This window comes from Melospiza melodia, chromosome 4 (assembly GCF_035770615.1).
Source record: "Melospiza melodia melodia isolate bMelMel2 chromosome 4, bMelMel2.pri, whole genome shotgun sequence".
NCBI classification, from domain to species: Eukaryota; Metazoa; Chordata; class Aves; order Passeriformes; family Passerellidae; genus Melospiza; species Melospiza melodia.
In genome coordinates this window covers 59,886,664-59,899,775 of record NC_086197.1, presented here as the reverse complement: position 1 = coordinate 59,899,775, position 13,112 = coordinate 59,886,664, and the positions used below count along the sequence as shown (strand labels likewise).

General features: G+C 46.2%; 1 protein-coding gene across 2 annotated transcripts in view; it reads right to left on the bottom strand.

The window, feature by feature from the left end:
* The window catches only part of TMCC3 (transmembrane and coiled-coil domain family 3), a 133,000-nt gene extending 121,560 nt beyond the window's left edge, over positions 1 to 11,440 (bottom strand). For both annotated transcript variants that reach the window (XM_063154887.1, XM_063154890.1), the window contains exon 1: positions 11,423 to 11,440. The gene's annotated coding sequence lies outside the window, so the exon portion shown is untranslated. The remainder of the gene's footprint in view (positions 1 to 11,422) is intronic.
* Positions 11,441 to 13,112: the final 1,672 nt, after the last annotated feature.

Sequence of the window (13,112 nt, the reverse complement as noted above, 5' to 3'; positions counted from 1 at the left end):
AGGTGGATGCACCAAGGGTACAATTACACTGAAATGGCATTGGCTGCACAGTGTGACAATAACAAGCAGTAGGAGAGGACAAAGACTAGGACCTACAATGACCACAAAAGGATGCTCCAGCAGAACTACCAGAAGAGTCCCTGAAGGTCCCAGCAATGCTTTGTGCAATGGCTGAATTTTCACACCACAGCTCTGTCAGGCATCCTCAGCCCCAACCACCCTCCTTCAGCTACTCTCTCCTCCCAACTATTGCCCAGGGACCCAAGGCCCACTCCTCATGTGTGCTGAAGGTGCTGTCTCTTTCCCTCTCCTCCATCTTTCTTTTCAAACTGAGTTATGGGGAAGGAGAACTCACATGAGAGAAGTCTAAAATTGCTTAACAAGCTATAAAAAAACCCCTTAGTAAGCTCAGTGATAGATACAAAAATTTCACAGCTTTTCCCTGCAGAATCATTCAGTTATTTCAAAGCTGCACTCATTTCCCAAGCACTAGTTAAGGAACATCTCTTTGTTCAGGAGAGCACTGATGCATGTGCCTACACAAGTGAATACTTTTACAACACAGCAACTTAGAAAGGCAATTTCCAGTTGTCTAGGATAAGACAGTCATTTAAAACTATAGGTTTTCCCCTTGGTTTCTCTGGCAATCTTTGTACAAGAAAATTTTCTCTCTTGCCCTCCCATGTACTATAGTGATAATACACATTTACATCACTTTGTGGTGGTGTCATGAGGCTTCATTAATGCTTCTAAGCACTCTGAAGATGGCAAGTCCTACAAGCTTTAAGTTCTTTCAATGCACGCTCAGCCATGTGGTGTGACCCCTCCTATTCCACCTCCCTCTTAGCATCTCTAAAGCTGTTTGCCAAATCCATCCTGTGGAGGAGCAGGACTGTGGTACAGGCCCAGGGGACTGACCCATTCAAATGAGTAAGGTTAACAGCGCTGATCTCAAGCACAGCAAAAATACTAAGAACACACACATACTTTAAAAATTCCTACAGAAGCAGTGCCAAGTAAGAGAATGTGCTTATGAAATCAAAATGGACCCCAGAAGCAAGAAACAAGTGAACTCACTGGGGAAAGCATTACTTTTTCTTCATTTGATTCAATGCCATGACTCCCTCTGATTCAGTGATTTATTTGTGTCTTCCATTTCTAAATTGTATTCTGTTTAAATATAGTTATCTCAGAGAACAGAAAACCCAGCCTGAACACCTGAGCACTTGTTACAGGCAGACTATTCTGGAGGTGGTGGATCAGCACACCAGAACCAGCATTCAAAAGCTACCTCCAGTGTGCTCAGCATTGCTGAGAATAATGACAGCAGCACTTGGTTCATCAGGCAGCTCCTCTTCCTCTCCCCTGTCCCACCTCACCCATGGAAACCTGGTCCACATACAGTCCCTGGAGCTGGAAACAGGAGCTCTCTGGTTGACTTCTCAGGCACAGATAGCCTTTTTTCCATCTGTCCCCACAGTGCCACAGTCTGACAGTGTTCCCACATTCTCATCCACATTCACTGAGGAGCCGCAAGTGGGAAACCAGAGCAGGCAGGGAAGGTTCCAGTAAACTCGAGCCACCAGCTCTGGAGGACACACGAAGCGAGGCACAGCGACCCCCACCCAAACAGGCGTGGCTTTGTCCCCGGGATCTACTCTGGCTCCAAGGCGTGCACCAAGGAGGCACAAGCACCCTCTGCATGTGCTACCAACCTGTGTAATTCTTACAGCAGCATTCTTAGAGCACTGCTCCCATGCCCAGCTTGTCAAAGCACCAGCTTGCCCTCTCTTGACAGCAGCTCTAAAACTGTATAGCCATCCCTGAGAGGCTCTAGCAGAAGAATGTCATAGGGGATCCATAATTCAACATCAAGCAGTGCAAAAGCAGGTCAGGACACACGCTGGCACTGCCTCAAGCCCACCTGGGGTCAGGGTGACAGCAATGTCAGGGACAAGGTTCAACCTAACTGCAGGAGTCCTGGGCAGCTGCTCTCCCTCTGTGCACGGGTCAGCAGCAGGAGTTGCACTTCTGTGCTCCCTGCCTTGCACTGCTGGATAATGGGGCCCAGGGAAAAAAGGGATTTTAGGCAGCAATGAGGAATTCCTAAGCTTTTAAGAGCTGGCAAAGAGAATATGGCCACTTGTAAGTCTGAATGCTAGTTTGCCACAGGAGAATTTATATGATTTCTGCAATTCTAGGAAACTTTTCTTTAATGAAAACATTCTGTCACCACCTGTCAGGAATAAATTTAGGCAAAGAAAACAAGACAATATTGAACTAGAAGGCAGGATCTTGCAAAACATGAGAGCTGATTCATCCCTTCCCATTCCTCCCCCCCATCCTACTCCAGGCACCATGCCGAGAATACATTAACTTAACTTGCCTGAGGATTTACATTAGATTACTATCCATTACCAGGGACTTCAGATTCCTTCATTCTCCACCAATGCTGTATTGTTGTAAGAGAGTACTGAATAAAAGTAACTTCACCTTTTTTTTTTTTTTTTTTTCAGTTATTCAGTTTCTGTAGTCTGGCAGCAGAGGCTCCAAGCACAAAAGTCTTGACTACTCAGTCCCACCCCTAGAACTGGTACACCAGTGTATTAGGATATAAATCTGTTATCTTTGTCTCAACATGCATGAATTACCCGAGTATTATATATGTAGATACACATTCTTGCTTGCTAAATCTGCACTCCTACTTTTTAGAATCTGAAAACAGTGCTGAAACAAGTCACCTGTTGTAGGACTCAACTAAAAACTACTCTTGAATAAAAAAACCCTCTTGAATCACACATTAAAAGAATGAATGATAAATAACCATCAGAAGACAGAGGGTTCTATTATCACCCAAGGCTAGGGATATTTTATTCTTCACACCCTCAACTCATTCTACACAGTTTCTGCAACAACAGCACTCAGGATTGCAGCCTAGAAAGATCTCTGGCTACACTTTTCTCCAGTAATTTAAAAAATTGAAATTTATTCATGTAATATAACATTTCTCACCCTTCAGAAGGACCCTTTCCCTGCTCCTTTCTCTCATTCATTTATTCTCGTGCTCAGCTGCCTCCTGTGCAGGTGTTCTGCAGGCCACAAAAGCACAGTTTGCCCAGACAAGTGGCTGACCTGGCAGCTGCAAGTGGCTCTGAAAGCCTTGACAACCAGCCCTGCTTTCAACACCAGAGAAGGGAACAGAAAAAAGAAAAGATCATTGAATCTAACCTTTGACTAAACATCTGCATGCCAGCTTAACTGCATCACTAGTGCCACGTCCAGTCATGTGTTGAACACCTGCAGGGGCGGTGACTCCACCACTTCCCTGGGCAGTCCATTCCAATATTTGACAACATTTTCAATGCAGAAATTCTTCACAATATCCAGCCTGAACCTGCTGTGGTGCAGCTTGAGGCTCTGTCTTCTTGTCCTGTTGCTGGCTGCCTGGGAGAAGAGGCTGAGCCCCACCTGGCACAGGCTCCTTTCGATGCTTTAGAGAGTGATGAGGTTCCCTCTGAGCCTCCTTTTCTGCAGGCCCAACACCCCCAGCTCCCTCAGCCACTCCTCACACACTCTCTCTCACTCTCCTGACCTTTCAGCAGCTCTGCTGCCTTCTCTGGCCACTGCAGCCCCTTGCAGAGAGGGGCCCAGAACTGGGCACAGCGTTTGAGGTGTGCCCTCACCCATGCTCAGTGCAGAGGGACAATCACTGCCCTGGGCCTGCTGGCCACACTGTTTGTGAAACAGGCTCTAAGCCTCAGGAAGATCCAAACAGACTGAATCTCACTGGTAAAAAAGCAATGGCAAGTCTATCTCTTTGGGCTTAAACATAAAAAGCAAGCAAAAGGATTTTAAAAATCCCCTTTATTTTGAGCAAATCAATATTTATTATACATCCATTCACACTCATTAACTCAAGTAGGCCAGTACCCAAGGTTTGCCACCAGGGGATACATCCTTTTTAAACAGTTAATGGAGTTTTAATTAATTGTGTTACCTGAAAGTACATCTTGACAAAAAGTAAGATAATTGAAATGCATTAAAAAGTGTGTTTATTCATCTGTCCAGAAATAAGCTGGAAAAGTCAATGAGAACACAAAACAAAATGTTTTTTAGAATACCTGAAAAGAATGGAGAAGTACTAGGAGACTTGCAAATCAGTCTACTGGTATGAATAATTGTATGCTAGTAAATGCCAATACAAACAATAATAAAACAAACAAACAAATCACAACCACAACAGCAAGAAAACCCCAAACCCAAAAAACTAACTAATTTACAAAAAAAAAAGATAAAAAGTAGAATATCTGAATCAAACTATCAAGCATTAATACTGTATTGCTGTAAGGGAAAAATTATTTATTTTTCTCCTGGAAAATATTTTGATTTCCCATAAAGAAAAATAAAGAGATTTAAGCTTGTTTTTTTTTTTTTTTTTTTTCAAACAGAGGTTAATTTTTCATTGTAATACTTATGTTTTTCTCAGAAATATATTTTCTGGGTTTTATTTTTTTTGGTTTTTTTTTAATAAAAACCTAATTTTCTATTTCAAAACAGTTTGATAAGAATAATATGGGCTAGTGAAGCATTTTCTTTTATGATGGTTTCTGGCATTCAAGGTCAAGTTCAACCACATTAAATACAATGGCTTAAGACCGATTGCTCAGAAGCAGGAAAACAGTGACCAGAGAGCCACTGTCCTGATTTTACAGATCCTGAAGCCTCATGAGATCTGTCAAGATATGCACAGATGTTGGAGCAGGGCAGAAAATGGGAACTTTAGCCATTTTTACCTTACAACTGGAGACTACCAAAGCCTTTTGGAAGTTTTACTTACTCTTCAATCAGTTCATCTCTCCCCTTTTTTCCCCATGCCTGCCTATTTTTTTCATATGTTTCTTAAAGTTAAGATTTAATTGTCTTGTCAGTAGGACAGTATACCAGCAGTGGAGAACATATAGAGGAGAAGATGTTAACTGGCCCTTCTCTGTGTCCTTTGTGCTAGAAAGTGCTTTGTCTTCACCTCAGAACAAGAGGAAATAGAAATGTTCAGCCTGGCACAGACAAGATTTCGACAAACATGCAACCAGCCATCGTGACCTACCCCTGCCCTGAAGGGCCACCATGAAAAAAAGAAATAATTTAATCAAATCCTTCTGGGTTTAGTTCACTGAAGTCAATCTGTTTAAGACATCTTAGCCTTCCTCCATTTCTTTTCTCACAACTGTAATCTCAAATTATGCACATATTCTGTGCATAGACAACATAGACTCATAAAACTTTTCTCAGGTGACATGCTTAATCAAGGGTATGACTAACAGGTTGACAATCTCACAAGCAAGCTCAGCAGAAAACAAAGCTCAGTTCTGTGTTGCTAGATGGTAAGGAACATAGTGGTTCATATTAAATCCATGCCTGGATCTTGGCTGGAACAGTGGCCAACAGTGGCCATCTTGGGAAGACTCCCATGACTAGAATAACCATGGAATGCTGCTCCCCAGAATCCCTCCCAGCTGCTGCAGATCTGCAGGTCAAGGGGGTTTTGAGCCAGCAGTGTTCACTTTATCCTCAGGGGCATGTTCTGTGTGAATTTGAATCCATGGAAACTCGTGCTCCCCCCAACACCCAGTGGCCAGGAATCTCACAGGTAAATGCAGAGCCCATTCCTCTGCTCTGAACATGAGGGGCCTGATGGTTTCATTTGATGGCCCCAGTTCTTCTGCTGACAGAGACTGAACAATCAGTCACTTTCTATTCTTCCTCCCCATGTCAATTATACCTTGCTCTCCTCTCTGCTTATCAACAGAGATGGCAGATAAAAATATAAGACAGTTGAAAGCACATCAGTCATTTACATGCCATTTTAGAAAGGGAACCCATGGACTTTGATACATAAACCCCGTTGACTTTCCATTACATTTTGATTCCTTACTGCCCACTCTTAAAGAAATTTACTGTAGAATCTTAAGAAAATAAATCTTAGAGCAGGTTTTAAGTAGATGGTAGATGTATCTGAGATATCCCATTGATATTTCTTTATACCACAATAAAGTACTTTCAACTTAAGACCTTGAACTCTGCAGAAAAATTCACCCTATCTTTTAAACATCCTATTTTATACTGCTGAGTAGAAATAAATATCTTTCCATCATCTAGTGTCTGCCACAGCAAACACCACTGCTGAGCCTGAAGTCTCAGCCTCATTGCCTAGGTCCCCTTTATATCCTTGCCACTTTTAAGTCTTCAAGCACTGGAAAATGTTGACCCCATTTTGATCGGGTTTTGCATCACAGACACTGCTGGAAGAGATGAATCCCGCTGCTAATCAGTTGAATCACAATAAAAAACCACAGCAGAAGCAGTGATGGGAAAGATGAACTCCTTAGCAAAGAGGAGCTTGAGGTAAAGGAAATCCTTTCTAGTCCTTCAAAACTGATATTGATCTCCCACTGAAATCCTCATGCACATCATGAGATCTTTTAGGCACTTAAACACCTGCAGGCACCTCGATTCACTGCAAATTCACTAAAATCCACTTAAACTCAGGCCAAGCATGCCCAACTGTAGAAGAAATCTCTGTCTGTCTGTCTGTCCTTCTCCCGAAGAAGACAGCCCCCTGTTTGAGCTGCACTCTGCTGTGCTTGGAGCCAGGATTCAGTCAGTGCTCCCTCGTGCCAGGGTGGCCTGTGCCTTAGCCAGTTAAATTGAGTGCATGTTAACTCAGCTAAATGTAATGCTTAACTAAGTTATCTGTTGTCATGGATTTAACTGCTAACACATTTCATATTCCCCGAGGGCGGTCAAAATAGTAGAGCCTCCAAAATAGCTGAAAAGGAAAATCTCTGTATTACCTCAACCCTGAAATTTAGTCTTTGACTGACAGTATTATATACTATTTGAAGGCAATTTCTGAGCAGATAAATATTACAAAAGGGCAAGTTCCTTTCCCAGCAGAGCCACAGTGCCATGCTCCCACATTAGCACAAATTGTCCCAGTTTTTGCCCAACAAAATGTAAAGACCAGACAATGACAACTTGCTAAAAATAAAGCTTTCATTCTGCTAAAATACCTGATGAATAAATTTTAAAGCAAGCACTGTTCTGTACCTGGCAAGGTATATTTGTCCCTTCTCACTACATTATGAATTAAACAGAACATTAAACAGGCTGAGACTTTTTCCTTTCCCTCCCCATAAGTACAAAGAGTAGTTACAGATTATTGAGTATCAGAGACCAAACCCACCTAAGAGTACTAAATGAGAGCTAATAAAAACAGAAGTAGCACACAATTTCATCTTCATCACAGACTTTGTTTACCCCAGCCTCAATTTTCAGTATATTCTGCTCATACTAATTTCTCCTTTTTGTTGTTCCTAAGTACTAATTTCTTAGTGATGTATTTGATTTTCATTATTTTCCAAGTGTAGGCACATCCTTCCTGAAGAAATAACCCTGGCAGTATTTGACATGTGAATTTGTTTACCCTAGTGAAAATGGACAAGAGAGATAATAGAAGCAGACATAAGTGAGAATTTACATGTAATATGTACTTCAGTGATCTGGTGACAGACTGCTGAGACTGAATAAATTAACTCCTAATATGGTCCATTAAGACAGGTAGGTCATCTGGCAAGAGAAACTGAGAGGAACAAATCCAAAGAGACAAGATTGTTGAGGTCTGGAGAAGTGGCTTTCCATCTGTTACCTGGAAATGCAGCCTGTCCTCTCTGCCACCACATTCCTGCAATGTCCAACAGACAGCTTGTGTCCATTAACTACAAGGCCAGTCTACCCTATCTGAATGACCTGGAAGGAGGAGGTACACAAAAACAGGAAAACAACATCAGGGGTTTTCCTCCTGCTTATATATGCATTAGCATTTTCTTACTAATAAGAAACTAAGTGAAAAGAGGGGCATATGGAAGGAAAAGAACCAGATCTTTCATGTGGAATGAAATCAAACAGACCAGCCTCAGCTGACATTAGTTACACATGCAGCTGCAGCACACACATGTTACACAACAGGGTTCACAAGCAAGAAAGTACTTGGACGTGTCTGTGCCATCTGTGTCATTTCTAACTACTTTGAACAGCCTGAAGAGCAAGAGAAGCAGTGGTGCCCAGGATGATCTGTACTCACAGCTATCACATTTCTGAAGTCTGAAAAGAGAGTGTAGAGACAAGGAAAGGGGAGGACTCTGTCTGGAACGATCAAACTCCTATAAAGCATCTCAAATATGGTGTCAGGATAATTAGTAATCAATAACCTCACTAGTACTCCAAGGATTTTAGAATGTACTCCCTCTGTGAAGAACAAGTTGGACACAAGTAGCTGGAGGAGCCAGAAGGGGTGGTGAGCAGAGGCAGGGACGTGGTAAGAACTGTTGAGCTAAGCCCCAGGCCCAGCAGAGAATGTTGAAAGCAGCAGGCCAGCAGAGCATTGCTACTGCCCATCCTTCCCTGTCCATGGTGCTCTCTGTGCCACGCCGCACACCCCGGTGCAAACAGTGCTGGATTTCACTCAGCCTGGACTGCTCTGCTGTCCTGCACAACTCTGGCAGGGACCTGAGGAACACATGCAGGGCTCTCTGCCTCAGAGGTCCCCCTGCACCCAGGAGCAAACGTGCACAGGGGCTGCACAGCACACGCTGTGTCACTCCTGAGGCCCCAGCACTGCCGGCCTCTGCCACCATCCCACCCCAGTGACTGAGGCACAGGGAGCAGCAGGCTCCTCAGGGACATCAGCTCACCTGGGAGCCAAGGGCTCAGCCTGGGGAAAGCCCACCCCAGCCACACAACTGGAGAGCAGCTCCCCAGAGGCACCAACATTTCACTGATTCCATCCATCTTCACAGAGCCACTTTCTCTGCGTTACGCTTGAAATTCAGTATATCTCAAACAGAAAGGGAAATTCACTGCATCTCAAACAGAAAGGAAAAGGACATTATTTCATATCTCTAGCCAGGCTTTTGTTATGTTAATGAGGCACCCAAACAACTCTTTTACTTATTGCTCCTTTATGAGCACAGATGGCTTGGAAAATGTGAACCAAATGGAAAGTGTAGATTTAACACAAAGTTTTTGACCCATACTAAATCCCATGCAACAGCTTGATCTTTCCAACTCAGTGGCCCAGTTTTATTTATTTATTTATTTATTTACTTACTTTTGAAGCAATCACTGAAACATTAACTGTATTTAGGGACAGGAAAACAGAGGGGTCTCAAATGTTAGGCTTTCTCTTGCTGGCCACAAAACCACATGATGGGGGAAAAATAGAAAAACAAAGGTTTCTCTGTGTTTTATGTTCCCTTTCTGACAAAAAAAAAAAAGAGGGATGTTAAGATGGAAATTGTATAAAATCCTCTGGAATAGCAGAGAATAAAGAGGAGTCAAAGCAGTCAACACTGAAGTTGCATTCTCCATCCTAGAGAGCCATGACATGAAATTAATTTCACTGCTGGCTCCCCACATTGACTACTGTTTTTCCAAGACCTGCTAAGGACTATGAACTCAGTGAGGAAGTTTGCCCAGTGGGATGCCTAAAGCAGAATCAGAGCACTCCCCATTCAAAGTAAGAACTGCAATTTCTTTTTACTTCTTGCTCAATTTGTCTTAAAGGAGATTTACTTTCTCAGATGATTTGTTATGCAGCCTTCATTAGCGCTAAGGTGTTGCCTAAAAATTAGGAAATACAAATTTGATCACTTTATGCTAAAGTTAGCTTAGTTTAACATCTCTTGGCAGTGCTCTAGTTGTGTACAGCAGAGGAATTTAGCACAAGTGGCTGATAATTCACATGGAGGTCAGTCTGTGATGGACAGCTCATAAATATGCAGCACACAACAGGATGACAGCATAAACCAACCCTCAAAGCCCAGTTCAGCCCTTGAGCAGCCACAGAATAAGGTAAGAAAAAGAAACAAAGCTCAAATACCTTGTATCCACAATTCCCAAGGTAATTTCGCCCTTTGATAAATCCTTAATATAAAATCTTGACCACCACTCCTGCATTTCCTCTCCTTATAGCAAAGGACTATGATGGGCAGTGGAAGAAGATAAAATTCAAATAAAGCATTTGTTCCACATTATTCACTATGAAAGGGTAGAATTATGCAGCTTTCTCTTAACCAGCTTGTCCAAACCATCCAACAAACACACAATAATTAACACTAAGTGTAAAATACTGCTATTTGTAAAAGGGATTAGCAATATCAGGCTTAGGGAGTCCAGCTAAGCGGACGGTTCCTCCCAAAACAAAGAGAAATCATCTTGCTTATCTGTGTTCCCCTGGCTCTGCCAAACCAAGCACAGCCTTTGCAACCTGGATCTGTGGCTGAGCACAGCTGAAGAGGATCCCAGGCTTCAACCACCTCGTTCACCAGGAAGTGATGGAAGAGATTTCCTATGTCTTTTAACATGAATTTTGAGAGATGTCTTACTACTCCAGCTGTCTGAGCTAGGGCACACTTAGGCTAATGGGCCTAAGGATGTAGCAACGAAATTTGGAAAGATGACACAAAATGGGAGCAAGACAGAAACAACAGCGGGACAAAAACCTGAGCAGTTGCGTGATTCACTCTTGTGATAACGTGCCTTCTACACTGGCACTATCCTGCTACAGCCTGTTTCAGGATGCAGCCCAAGTCTGCATGGAAGGGAAGCTTCCCTATTTGGAAGGAGCAATGAAAACTGTGATTGGAGCTAGATGTCAGGGAAAGGATCCCTACTGACTTTAATAGCCCTTGGATTCAGTTCCGAAGTGGGGTCTGGTTGGGTAGCACGCTCTACTCGGTTAAGAGCTTCGGGTTATTTTTCAACACCTTTTAGCAGCGCCTTGGACTTGAGAGCCTTGCGTTCGCCTGCACACAGCACCGCCAGCGCCGCTGCCTAGTGTGGATGCCGAGCTGTTCCCTTCGCCCAAGTCTATCCGCGCCCGAGCTCCCGCAGCCCAGGGATCCTCTGCGGCCGTGCAGGGAACAATAGCGGCGGGGAGCCCCCGGCCGCCCGCCCCGCACGGCCGCAGCTCCCGCCCGCAGCCCCGGGCGCCTCCGGCCGCTCGGCGCTCGCCCCGCGCCGCCGCAGCCGCCTTCCAGCCAGCGGCGGCGGCCTGCGGGGACACCCCGCGCCCCGGCTCTCCGCCGCCGCCGGCAGCCACGGCAACTCCGGCCGGAGCACGGCCCGCCCGAAGAGGCAAAGTTTGCCCGCACCTGGGACCGCGCCCCTCGCACCGCGCCCGCGGCTCCGCGCCCCGCCCGCCCCCACGGGCGCGACTGCCCCGCGGGGCCGCCCGGCGCCAAGGCGCCACCTGGCGGGGGGCCCCGACGGGCCCGCCGCTGCCGCCGCCGCTGGCCCCGCTCCCGTCCCAGCCCGTCCCCGCCCGGGTCGGCGCCCGGAGCCGGACGGCGGGCGCGGCGCTTACCTTGCGCAGCATGCTGGGCGGGCGGCGCCGGGGGCTCCCCGCCGCGGCGCCGCGCTCTCCCGCCCCTCACGGCGCGGCGGCCCCTCCGCGCGCGCCGCCCGCCTGCCCGCTCTGAGCGGCGGCGCAACGGCTGCGCCCGGCACGAGGCAGCGCGGCCGCGGGGGGGGCGGGCGGCGGCGGCGGCGGCGGCGGTGGGTGGGCCCGGCCCCTTCCCCGGCCGCGGGCAGGGCGCGGAGCGGCCCCGGGCTCCCGGCGGCTCCTGTCACCCCGCGTGGGCGCCCTGAGCGCTGTGGAGAGCCCCCCGCGGAAAGCAGCGCTCGCCCCTCAGCCGCGCCGCTTTGGTCCGGGTCAAGGCAGGGCAGGGCCGGGGCTGCTCCCTCTGGGGATGGCTGGAGGGTCCGAGGAGACGGCGGCGGGGATGGCTGGAGGGTCCGAGGTGCTGGATGGCTGCATCGCCACAGCCAGGTGCCGTGGGAAGCTGCTTGGACCGCGCTGCTTTTGGTGCTCGAACCCCACGGTGCTCCAGCTTCTCGTAACGAAGCAAGTCTCACCCGAAGCAAATCACACGCATTCCAGCAGCAATTTACTTTTCCTGAAAGCTGTAGCACACCATCAGAGTGACAAGCCGTTCTCAAGTTAAAAAAGAATCCGATCTCGGAAGGTATTTATTGTTAATTATTACAGACTTTCTGTAACAATGTTAAATGCAAGAGCGCAGAGCTCCCGCTGTCGGGTGTGTGGAGGTGAATCTTGGCATGTTACACCTGCACACACCGCCCGGGTGAGCCTGTGCCGAGCAGCCAAACGCGGAGCAGCAGCTTGTGCTGTGGATCGGCAGGACAGGACTGACCGCACATTTCACATTCTGAAGGATGTCACTTATCTTAGAGCAACCCGTATTTCAAGTTTTCTCTGTGTCCTGGTACATTCTTCAAGTAACTTTTCATGAAACCTCAGTCCTGTGAACGTATAGCAACCCACAGAAATTAATTTCTAGCAAGATAGTGAATAAATAAAAAGCAGACAAGTTAGAGAAAACTGTCATCACATTTACACTTGAACTTGGTTTGACAGCAGCAGTTTAGCTGAAGCAAGAGAATATTCACTGGCAGATTAGTATTAAGTTTGTAACGTTGTGTCATGGAGAGCAGTAAGTCAAGAGTACTTGGCCATCAAATTTTGGCCATCATGTTTGTGGTGCTGAGTCAAATGTTGCTGCTTTTGATCTTGTGGTAGGTTTGTGGTGTCACCCAGCACAATGTTGCCTTGAGGTGCTCAAATGGTGGGGTTGTCACTTGAGTGGAATGTGCATGACTAGCAGTTTGCTTTCCTGGTTATGGCCAGTGTCAGCTATTGGGCTAAGATTTGATGTACTCCTTTTAGCACGTTGATTTGTGTCTCCTGCTGCTGGTTGTTAGGTACTTCTGCTCTCTCAGGTCTGATTGTACAGACTTCAGTAGTGCTCCTATTCCCTTGCTCACGTTGCCTCTTCCCTTTCTTTTATCTCTTGAAAATGAGGAACCCTGAGTTTTGTCAAGATGTCCATATTACAGGTACAGTAGGATGTTCTCAGAGTCACTGTAGATGACCATGCACAGAAACCAGCAGTGTTTCCAAGAATCCTGCCTGCTACAATCATTAACTCTTCTTGGCCACTACCCAGTGTAAAATGCTGAGACACACCCCTGCT